The following is a 12,075-nucleotide window of genomic DNA, read 5'->3' on the forward strand; positions in this document are numbered from 1 at the left end:
CGCTCGTGTCCTGAGGCTTCCAAGACTCGTCCCGCACCGCCCGGGCCCCGTCCGTCCCGCCGGCCCCCTTCGGGTCGCTGGGCAGCCCGCGGCCTCGGCGCGGCCCGGCTCCAAGGGGGTGTGTCCGGCTCGCAGGCCCGCAGGCCCCGCAGGCCGGGCGCTCGCCTCCGCCGCAGGCCCACCGGCCCCGCCACGGCCTGCAGGGTCCCCGCCCGTCACCCCAAGCGGGGCCGCCGGCTCGCACGGCTCGCACAGCCCGCCACCCGCTTCCGGACCCGCGAGCCCCTCGTCGGCGCGCGCAGCGGTCGGCGCTCAGTTCCCCTCCCTCCCACCCTGCCTTCGGCGCGGCCCGGCGGGACGTGAGGGACCCGCACTGTCCTCCTCAGCCCGGACGCCGGACGCGTCGCCTCCAGCCACGGCGAGACGGGCGTGGGGACGGGGGCGGCCGGAGGGTGGGGCGTGGACAGAGCATCCCCGCCACACGGCGGAGGGAGCCCTCGTCACGGCCGCCGCCTCAGATCTCGCGGTGTTTGCCGGCCGCCGCGCCGCCATATTGTGAGGCCGTATTTTGATGCGGACTGGGCTGGTGGAGCCGCGGCGCGAGCGAGCGAGAGTTGGGGGGGTGGGGGGAGGGCAGGCGAGCGGCCGGGGGGTGGGGGCGGAGGGAGGCAGGGCGGCCGTGCGAGCCGGAGCCGAGCAGCGGGCCGCGGCGACGCCGCCCGGGCCATCGCTTTGATCCGCGCCAGGCGCCGGCGGCGGGGCGCCCCAGGCCGACCCCCTCCCCTCCCCCTCAGCCGCGAGCGGCGGCGGCGGCCGGAGGGAGTTGGCGGCGGCGGCCGGGTGGAGGGGGCTGAGCGGGGAGGGAGGGCTGAGGTGTCCCCCCTGCCGGGTGGAATCGGCGCTGGCGGCGGCCGTGGTGACGGAGGCGGCAGCGGCGACGACGGGGGAGACGGCTGCCCAAGTGGGAGAGGCGGCGGCGGCGGCGGCGGACGAGGAGGAGGGGGAAGCCGCGGCGGCGGCGAAGGGTAAGCGGACGGCGCTGCGGGGCCTCGGCGGGATCCCTAGCCCGGCTCCCCGCGCCTGCACTGGGTCGGGGACCGGCTCTGCCCGGCGCGCGAGGCCCTAGTGGGACGCCCGCGCCTTCCTCGCCTTCGTCCCCGCTCCGCCCGGGTCCTGCCCGCGGTGGCGAGGCGCAGGGAGGCCCCCCAAGTCCTGCAGGGAGGGTGGGGGCGGGGAGCCTGGGGCCTGGCCTGGGCTCCGGGGCGTCGGGGGAGGGGGACCGGGCCTGCCCTGGAGCCCAGCGCCGGAGAGAGCCGGGGGTGGGGGTGCCTTGCCCCCTGCCCGCCCCCAGGCCTGTGATCTGGAAGTGGGAGGGAGGGAACCAGACGCCTTTGGGGGAACCCAGGTCTGGATAACGATGACTTCGGGGCCCGCGAGTTAAGGGAGAGCCGGGGAAGTTTTAAGTGCAGGGTTAAGAGGAAGCACCTCGCTCCCTTTCCTTTCCGATTTTGCTTTTCCGCAGCCTTCCTCGAAATGGGGAGTATACCCCGCTGTGACTAGGTGGCCCCCTTAGAGTCCACAGGTCTACTCTGATTTTCTTGACCGATTCACCAGCCCGACCGTGAGGTGGTGGTTGAAAGCGGGAGGCTTAACTAGGGTCACTGGGCGTTGCTGACAGGTGACAGGTGGATCTGTCGGTTGCTGATGCTGTCGAATTGTTGGCTCAGAGTTGTAGACCGAAAGTGTCAGGGAGCATGAGTTTGTATTTACGTGTTTGGCCAAGTTTCATTCCATATATAGTATATTTGAGATGCTAAGTTTCCATTCAAGTCAGCTTAATTGTTATGGATGAATTCTTCAAATGTTTCTGATAAGAGGGGTTTCCAGGAGAGTGGAGGAGATTTGCAGCCACATGGAGCTTGTATTCTAGTCCCCGTGAAGGTTTGGTTCCCAAAGCACTGCGGGCTGTTGGTAGATGGGCTTTTACTCATTGGAAAGTTCTTGGACACAAACGCAGTATTCGAGGCAACAACCAGACACTGGAGCTTTGCATCCATTTTGTCAGGTCTGGGTAAGTTAGTAAAGTGCCACATCTTAGGGTTAGGTTGATTGCCAGTTTATAAGACGAATTCGTTTGTGTCCTAGTGCACTCAAAGATAGTGCTCATTATGCAGGTTCAGATTGTGCCAGGAATCTCACCGGGTACAGATGAGAGTTTTTGCTTGCTTGCTTGTTTGTTTTGCTTTTAGTTATCACTGTTTACCACCCTTGGTACAGCAAGAGTTTTGACACCTTTTCAGAAACACCCTTAATGTCTTTGTAAAAGTGAATCCATGGTTTCTTTTAAAACCACACATTTTGAAACCTTTTTGAAACTATACATATTTCTAATAAATGAACAGTTGCCTTTTCTTTTACTATATGCTTTAGCTTGCTACTTTTATTCGAATCCTTAGGAATAAATTTCAGATTCATGAGTTGAGCTAGTAGCCAGATAGTCCAGAAAGGATTCTGTAGCTTTTCAAACGTGTGTGGAATGAATATGTCGAATGGTGGTGCTATCTGTGTATTAGCAGGAAACAGAACAAAAATCCCAGTGATTCAGAACCTCTGCTTGCCCTGTACCGATGTGTAATAGAGAGTGCTTTATGCTTTCAGTCTTAAAGAATCAAACTGAAAGTTGAATATGGTAATTGTTATGTTATCCACTGAATACAATGCCGTGACTTCAACTTTCTTTTTGTTTCATCAGATAGTTTTTTCTGAGTTAGAAATGGTTTCCAAAGGACACTGGAAATAACACTATCAAAATGTTCTCTGTGACCTCCTATAATAGAACCTGGGTTTGTATAACTCATAACTAAGTAGATGAAATGATCAAAGGTGAAGATAATTCGCTTCTCGATGAGCAAATTTTAAGCCAACCCCACCTGATTGAAGAAGCCACCTGTTTTTAATACTCTGGAAAGAAGTGCCTTCCGTTAGTAAGGGTATGGTGAGATACGTAGTTGGACACCTAGTAAAATGAGGCAGATTCTGCAGTTAGGTAGGCACTGCCTAGACTCCCAACTATGTCCTCATTGAGTGTTTTATACTCTGGCAAAGGTCTTAATATGATTGTTTTGTGCCTTGACAGAAATAAAAGCTTTATTCTACTTTTATGTAAGGAAAATTACCAAAGAACTGGTTTGAAATCAGTGGGCCACCTTCATTTTGAGAAATAAGCATAAGGCATAATATGGATTGCTTGAGTTTATGAGGTATGTGATAGAAAAGTCCCTGTAGGATGAACTTTCTAAAACAAGTTACACACACGTGCACACTAAATCCTTATTTTATGAATATCAAGATACTTTAGAAAAGAGGTTTTGCCTTCCTATCTTTTTTAAAAGTTCCAGGAAATATTTATAATATAGATTATAAAACATGGATTAAAATTTTAAATTTTGTTATGTCTCTGCTTAGCAAGATTCATGAGCCCCAAGGAAGAGCAGTGATGCTTTTGTTTTGACTTATGCTGTCTTTTTAAGATCAGGATTACACAATAATAGAGGCAGGTGTGCGGGTCAGTGCTCTGCACACATGGAGAGGTAGATGCTAGCCGAGGATTGGATGAACAGTTAGGAAGATGGAAATGTGGGTATTAGATGCCTGCCAAGTATAGGAAAGTAACTGATAGCCACTTTTGATGGCCACTCACAAGCTGTGTGTGTCTTCACTTAGTACTGTATTCAAATGATAAATTTGGAGACACTAAAGTTAAGTGAAAATTAAATATATGTTCACTTTATTGACCTCTGGCTTATGTTCCCATAAGTATTTACCAGTATTTTAATGTTTTATGTCATAATTATTCTGATCCTTAAAAATTCAAGAACACACACTTAGTCAAAAAGGCAAAATCCCTAAGTACTCTCGGAGTTGCTAGGTACTGTGCATTCTCCTTGGTTAATCACTGAACTCAGTGTGAGGTTGGTAACAGAGGACAGTATTGAGGGGAAGGCTCTGTCTTTCATTTTCTGAGTATCCTCATCTCAGAACAGCCTGTTTATTATGATGGTGCTTTATACCCACGTTCACTCTTCTAGGTTTTGTTTTTTAAAGGAAATGGGAGGGGAATTACATATTTCACTTAGGTTCTCTTGACTCAGAGAATTGCTAGCTGACAAGTTCATGTTTGAAGATTTCAGTAGAAATTTTTACGTTTTGCCAGGCTAAAAGTGCATTAATTCAAAACTTAATTCATGAGGATATTTACCACCATCTTTCAGTGGTGTTTGATTAAATAAGGTTTTGCTGAATGTGACTACTTTATTGGCCTTTGTTTGTTTGAGACAGGGTCTTGATTTGAGCACTGCCTCGATCTTATAATGCATGCCCTTGCTCTCCTTCATATCATAATCATCACTTCCATTTCAGAATTTTTACTATACACAGAGTATTCTGCTTATAAAGAGAGTGCTATGATCATTGAATTTCTACTGGGTACCAAGTTTTCATTCACTTTTCAAGTTTTTATTAAGCATGACTAGTAGTGTCTGGGACACCTAGATCCTAGAGACACAGGACTGAGCACAGAGAAAATTGTCTGTTCTCATAGTTACATGTTAGTGGTACTCATCAAAAATGAGTAAAATGTGTCTGGGGGAAAGCAGGGAAGCTGAGCAGTGGACATTGTTTGATCTGAGATCTGCAGTGAGTACCAGTCTGGATTTCAGAAAATAAAACTATCCAGTGACATTTTTTCTTAAACCAAGAATATCCTTTATAACTTGGAAACAAAATTGTATTTGTGCTTCTGAATTACAAATTGTTACAGCGTTTCAATTAGTAGGGATTTCCTATTGTTAGTACTTTAGAAAGCTACTTTGTGACTCAGTAGAAAATTCTGGAATTTACCACTCTTGTTTGAATCCAAAGTTTTGGGCACATTCTACTTTGCCACTTGATTTAAAACCAGATTTGATTTCTTAGCTTCTCTTAGCCTATTTTCTAATCTGTAAAATAAATTGGATAAGGTTTCTGTTGATTAAGTGGTACATTGAAATACAAATTAAATGCAAGAGATAAATTGTGCCATTTTTGTTTGCTGCCTTTCTGGAGCTCTGCAAAATAAACACTGCCGAGTTGGTAACTGAAGCAGGTTCTGCCAGCACTATGTGGACGTTGTGAGAGCCACATTTCGTTTGGCTACTTGGAGCAGCCTTGCCTGTAATAGAATTTAAAGGACTGTCGCTGGTGCTTTCTGGAGAGTTGATTTGTGTCGTATCTAGTCTAATACAGGAGGACCATTACAGCTTTCTGGTGAAGGAGCATTATGGGCCTGTCATTTAGCTCAATAAACTGGATCTGAACACTTTGACAAATGGACAGCAAGAACTGAATAAAATGCCAGTTTATGCAGACACTTGAGGCATTTAGCACAGTGCGTGCATGGCACAAAAAATGTTGAGTAATACCAACTGTCAGTTTTTCTCCTTTATTGTATAGAGTATTTCATACCCTTTATACAATATTAAGGAAAACATTTACAAAGGTGAAATGTGTAACTTGTGAATGAGATTTTGAAGAAAAACAGAATAGCCATTCGAATTGCAAATCTTTGTAACACTGGGAGATGACTGAGCTCCTCAAAATGGAGCATGGCTTCCTTTCCTCTCTGCCTTCACAGGTTGGGGAGGGCATGGCCTGGAGTTAACAGGCTGTGTGCTGAGTGGTTGGTATTGGCTGCCTTTTGTTCCACCACTAATTGTGTGTAGGTTCTCAGAAACCTTTGCCAACCAGCTGGCTTTGAACACACCAGAGCTCTGCCTGCCTCTGCCTCCAGAGTGCTAGGACTAAAGGCGTGCTCTGTTCCCTGTGTTCTGTCTGTCCTGCAGCACTGTTCTTTGTAGTAATCTCCTGTCTGAAAGGTTATGGGCCACACTAGACTAGGTTTTGAGTGTGTGAGTTTTGTTTTGTTTTGAGGAAGAGGTTTGCCATGTGCCCTGAGCTGACCCAGAGCTCACTGCAGTCCGTCTGCCTCTGATGCTGTGATCTAGATAAAGGCCTGGCTGGGCTTCTAGCCTTAATGTAAGTAAGCATGGCCTGCGTTGTTAGGGAAAATCTTGTAACTTACGTATTTTTAAGTCTAGCAATACTTTTGAGAAAGAATCCTAGAAATCTAAAAAAATGAATTAATTAAATTACAGATAGGCAGTTGGTTATTAACTCTTTATGCTGTTGACATGAACATGAAATGGGGTGATAGTACCTCCTCCTGCCTGTTGAGCAGTAGTTTGCTCAGTGCATGCTAAGCAACGGTCTGTCATTAAGGTAGCACCTCAATCTTTCTTTTTTTTTCTTTCTTTGTTGTTGTGTTGTTTTGGGACAAGATCTAGCCAAGTTGTCCAGACTAACCTCTTATACTTCTGCCCTAGCCTTCAAAGTACCTGGGGTCACAAACGTGCTACCACACCCTGTGGGATATAGCAGCTTTTAAAGGCAAAACAGAAAAATAATTCACGTATAATTATATACCTTAACTAACTTTAGGTTGTTTATCCTTAAGACAGTTGATCTGCAGCCCTGTATGAACTGAATGGCCCAGTCTTTGCTGCCATTCCTAACAGGAGAATGATGGTGTTTGCACAGAGAGAGGAACATCCAGCACTCTCTTCACAGTGACCATTCTCTGTATGTTTAAATGGTAGCACTGGTCGGCTTTCTCCTGATGCAAGCATCCATTACCTAATGAGTAATGATTCTCGATTCCCTAAAATTTAAAAGCTGAACTGGCCAAAAGTCCTTGAGCCATTTATACAAAGTATTTCTTGAATTACAAGAAAAAAGATCTATCACTGGGCCAAAGAGATGGCTCCGCAGGTAAATTGCCTATAGTCAAGCCTGACAACCTGAGTTTGATCCCATGGACTACCGTGGTAGGAGAGAGTGTATTTCAGACCTCCACACATACCATGGTAGGTGCATGCACTCACACACTTACCCAACAGTATAAAAACAACCAAAACAGCCCTCACAAATAGTGTTTTTTTCAGTGTGTTGAAGTCTGGCACACTATGGTCTTATTTGGGAATTAAATGAAATGGTAGTTGAGTGTCTGTAGTTCTGTTATTGTTTGTCTGCTAATCAACTGTGGAGAAGGTCCGTGTGGCTCCAGGAAGAAAGTCTGGTTCACCGACAGGTCCAGCAGAGGAGAGCGGAAGTAATGTAAGAACATGTACTCTATTACTTGCCTTGCTAAAGAACATGGCATTCTTGTTTCATTTAAGGAACAATAACAAAGATGTGACTTAATTAAGGTCTTCTAGTTGAAGTCCCAGAAGCTAAATACTACTGTCCATGTTGGGAAGGTCCATGGAGGAAAGAAAGAGGAGGCAAGAATGTAAAGATATGCGTATAGTGGAACTATATGAATGCTGATTATTATTAAGAGAATTATTCAAAGGCATGGGTTTATTATATAGTAATTTTGATTAGTGAATTTTTACTTTCTAGTTTGTTAATTGAGATATTAAATAAGACTATAATTTTTGCATTAGTGACTTTTCATTTGACCTTTTATACATTAATGCTAACTTGACAGTGTTAGCAGATTAAGCACACCATTTGTGTGATCCAAAGTTACTGCTGGTTGTATCAGTGCACAGTCTATGGCAGTTCAGTAGGATTTTTTTTTTATGACTTATCGTTGAGAGAATAAACTTTGGGATAGAAATAAGTTTATCTGAACAGTTTGATCTTGCAGAACTAGTCGTGGGGTTTTTTAGGCAGAGAAAGTCTGAATCCTAATGAGCTGAAGTTACAGGTATAGAAAACTAAGTCACCTGATTTAATTCCACTCAGAAACTGGGGACAATGCTGCTTTTGAGTTGATCTGTTTAACTTGTCAGATTGTCAATCACTGTTGTATCAACTAAGTAATTGATTTCAGTGTGTTAGAGGTTTAACTTTAAGAGATCTGGCTTTAAAATCACCCGAGTCTAATTTCAGATTACTCAGAGATAGTAAATACTGTTGTTTAACTGTTATCACTGGAGCTCGGTTGCTGATATCATTCAAACTTTTAAAAAGACTTTATTGTTTTGTATTATGTGTAAGTGGGTTTATACTTGTGTGTGTGGGGTGTATACACAAGACTTCTCTTACAAAATGAATATTGTGTTGCCTAATTTACATAGTAATTGTAACTATATTTTCTTTAGTTCTTGTATTACCTAGCACAGTATCTACCTGGAGCCTAGTTGGTGTCAGTGAGTTAGTTGTAGCACCAAAAATGAAAAAAGTGATCCTATATCTTTTAAAAACCCAACTGTACGTAAAGCCTCTTGTATAGTTATATATTTGCTTCCATTTTTTTTTTTTTTTTTTTGGTTATAAATCTAGTTTTTCCAGCACTAATTTTTTTTCTTGATCTGTAGATTGTGTCTTTGTTTTTATTTTATACTAATATTTATGGATTATAGGTCTCTATTGGTGCTTATTATAAGTAGGTATAGTTATAGAGAGAAGCAGGCAATATAGGCACAGACAGTTTTGATTTAAAAGTTTTTAAAGAATATCTGTAATCCCAGTCCTGGGGATTGGAGGCATGAGGAAATAGAAGTTCAGAGTCATCCTTAGCTTTATGGTGAGTTTGAGTCGAGCTTGGAATACATAAGACTCTTGTCTCAAATGGAAAAAAAAAGAATTCAGAACAGATTACATGTAAAGCCACTGAGCACAAACATGTTCTGTATATACACTGAGGGTAACTGTTGGTGCTCACTCTGTGACTGGAATGTGGCACAGTTGAGCTCAGATGAAGTAGTACTACCCTATCTTCCTGATGACTTCCCAGAAAGGGGAAAAATAAATACAAGTGGAAATGGGGATTTCAGAAGAAAATTCCCACTTCCACATATGGTGATTCTGCTTTCTTATATATAAAAGTATACTTGCACACTTAGATTTTTAAGGGGAAGTGATTGGTTGGCCTGAGTGAGACATCCTTATTCTCTTCATTAGATTTTCCACTCGTGAACAATGACATAGATTTGGAGGATGACTGTCATGTCCCGTTGATGCAGTTTTGAAGTGGAATGAGAAGTTCCTTTTGAAAAAAAAGATATCCATGGGAAAATGGAGCTAGTGATCTTATAATCAGTATTTCAATGTTTATAGTGTCCCATGATTAAAAGAACCAGAAAACACTTCAGGTCTTACTTGCTTCAGTGACACACCTATGCAAAGAAATTTCACTAGAAAAGGTAACATGGAGGTAGGAAGGTCTAAAAATGATAGTTCTGTGGTACATTAAGTTCTAATGGTTTGTAAGATGGAAAATGAGGAAGAGGACAGAGTGTGAAGATATTTGTGTACTCTGTAAAGAACACTTTGACTTTGTCTTGTTACTGATGGAACTCTAGTACTTAGCATTCTAAAAAGACTGGCTGTAGTGGAGAAAATGCTGGAATAGGGGGGAAAGACAGGCTTTGTCTTTTTTAGAGTTGCCAGGGATCAGAATTCAGGCTTTGAAATAAAGGAAATTGGGTTAGTGACTGACGTGAGGAAGGAAAACTGAGTGTGAAGTAGAGGTAAAGGATCACATGTTCGTGGATTGAGTTCCTGGTGATCCTGACAACATTCTCCAATATAGAACAGACCAGGGGAACAATGAAGTTTGGAAGTTGTTTGAGTTTTGTGTAATGGTTTTAAGATTCCATTGTAGGGGGGGAAAGACATAATTTCTATTTATATGGAAGAAAATAGATTTTTGTGCAGGTAGTATTTGAGCAGGTATTTGAAATACAGGATGTAGCAAATTCAGAGACCTATTCATGGAAACTTGTTTGCTATCTTCCAGGAACTGAAAGGCCTTAGGAGCGAACATGAGTGAGGGAATGGGAAACTAGGAAATGCTATCTAAGTGTGTACATTCCCTGTAGGGCTTTTGATTGTGGTAAAGACTTTAGATTTTACCCAAGGTGAGCAAGGAAGATGAGCAAGGAGTCTTAAGATAAAACTTAATTTGCATTTAATTTGCATTTTCTTTACATCTTAGAACATGGTTTATTGTTATTTGTATATTTTTTTCTATATGTGTGTAGATTTAGGTAGTCATCATTGTTAGACTGATGTCAGGGTAGAACTTTTAATCATCATCAACTCTTTTGTCTTGTTCCTTTATAGTCTGTTTCCTTCGACCTTAACCCCTGACAAGCACCAATTTGTTCCCTACCAATACTAGTTTCATCACTGAGAGTTGCATAAGTGGAATCATGCATTATGTTACCATTTGAGATTAGCTTTTTATTTTAAGTATCTAATAACCCTTGATCCAAGTAGATTGTTATATGAATCAATATTCATTCCTTGTTAATACCAAAAAGCATGATATTGTTGGAATATACTATAATTTTTTTATACTATAATTTTTTAAAACATTCATTAGTTTGAAGGACTTTGGGGTCTCCGGTTTGACATTAGGAAAATAAAGCTGGGAGTTGTGTGCTGGGTGTGCACATGAGTGCACCAAGGTAGGAAGTGATGAATCAGCCGGTTCCTTTCACTTAAGCAGAGGATTCTGAGGTGTTCTTGCTGGTCTCTGTGTTGCTGGACAGAAGTACCACTTTACAAAAGACACCTTGCCTATTTCAACAGAAAAGACTAATGATTGGAAAAGGTTTTTTGCTTTTTGAAAGTAGCCAGATTTTGTATAGTTACTTCAGTGAGCAGGTCACTATTCTCACTAATAACAAATGAGATGTGGCCATCAGCACAGGGAAGTGTACCAAATAGTGGATGTTAGTCACAATATGGCATAGAAAATCAATAGTATTCCTACTAGGCCCAAGAGATGTGGCATATCAATATGTGAAAGGGACGAGGGCACTCAGATACATATGTAAGAGCAAATGGACTGGATACAAAGAATGTGAGAGAAGCAGTCATTAAGGCTTTTCAATTGAGTTTGTGTGCGAAATACGACACAACTCCCAGCCTAATTTTTATAGCCCCAAATTAGAGAATCCAAAATCCTTCAGATTAGTATATGATTAAAGTGTAGTACATCTAGCAACAGTATAGTTTCAGCATTAACAAGGAATGAATTATTGGTGCATAAAACACTTTTGTTGGATCAAGGGAATTGGAAAAGGCATAGAATAGGCGATTCTCCTTTGACTGCTGTTTGGTGTGAGCTCCTTTCCAAATCATGTTTTGTTTCCTTTAGTTTCTAAAAGTAAACATGGTTGGTTGTTGGCTGGCTGCCTGCCTTTCCAGGATATTGTGCCATTTACATTGTACTTAGAAATGTATAAGAATCTGTTTTTTCTGTGTTTTCACCAGCACTTAATATTGTCAGTTTTTTCTTTTATCTCAGCCAGCCACATAGGTAATATCTTATCGTAGCTTAATTTGTATTCCCTAATAACTAGTTATGTAAATATGTTTTCATGTGCTTCTTTGCTATTGATGTATCCTCGGTGGTATGCCTATATTCTATATATATATATATATATATATATATATATATATATATATATATATATATATATATTATATTTTTTAATGAGTTTAGAGATTTATGACATCTAGACTTTGGTCTCTTTAGTGATTTTTGCAAATTTTCTCCTAGCATATGACTTTTATCCTCTTAACAGTGTCTTTTATGTATAGGTTTTTTTGTTTTTTGTTTTAGTTTTTTTTATAAAGTCTAGCTATTTTTTCTATTAATTTTATCTTCTATGTGTTGTAACTTTTTTTAACTCTCAGAACTCATCTGTCTTCAAAGATTTTTTTTTCCTGTTATAAAAGGTTTCAAGAAGCTTTGAAGGTATTATACAGAGATGTCTCTATCATCTATTTTGATTTAATCTTTATATTAAGTTCTGATGTTTGGGTTGAATATTTTTGGCTTGAGAATAAATTGAATTGCTTTTACAACTTTGACAGACGTCACACGACCATAATTGCAAGGGTCCATTTCTAGATTTTTCTATTCTTTTGTTCTTTGGATCTGTCCTTCCCACTAATATTACACTATAACTACATGGTAAGTTGTCAAATTTCTCTAACTTTATTCTTTTTAATTGT

General features: G+C 42.2%; 1 protein-coding gene across 6 annotated transcripts in view; it reads left to right on the forward strand.

Moving 5' to 3' along the window:
• Nucleotides 1–673: 673 nt before the first annotated feature.
• Nucleotides 674–12,075, forward strand: part of TAB2 (TGF-beta activated kinase 1 (MAP3K7) binding protein 2) — a 48,623-nt gene continuing 37,221 nt past the window's right edge. For all 6 annotated transcript variants that reach the window (XM_080941964.1, XM_080941967.1, XM_080941965.1 and 3 more), the window contains exon 1: nucleotides 674–1,025. The gene's annotated coding sequence lies outside the window, so the exon portion shown is untranslated. The remainder of the gene's footprint in view (nucleotides 1,026–12,075) is intronic.

This window comes from Micromys minutus (assembly GCF_963924665.1).
Source record: "Micromys minutus genome assembly, chromosome: 30".
Classification (NCBI taxonomy): Eukaryota; Metazoa; Chordata; class Mammalia; order Rodentia; family Muridae; genus Micromys; species Micromys minutus.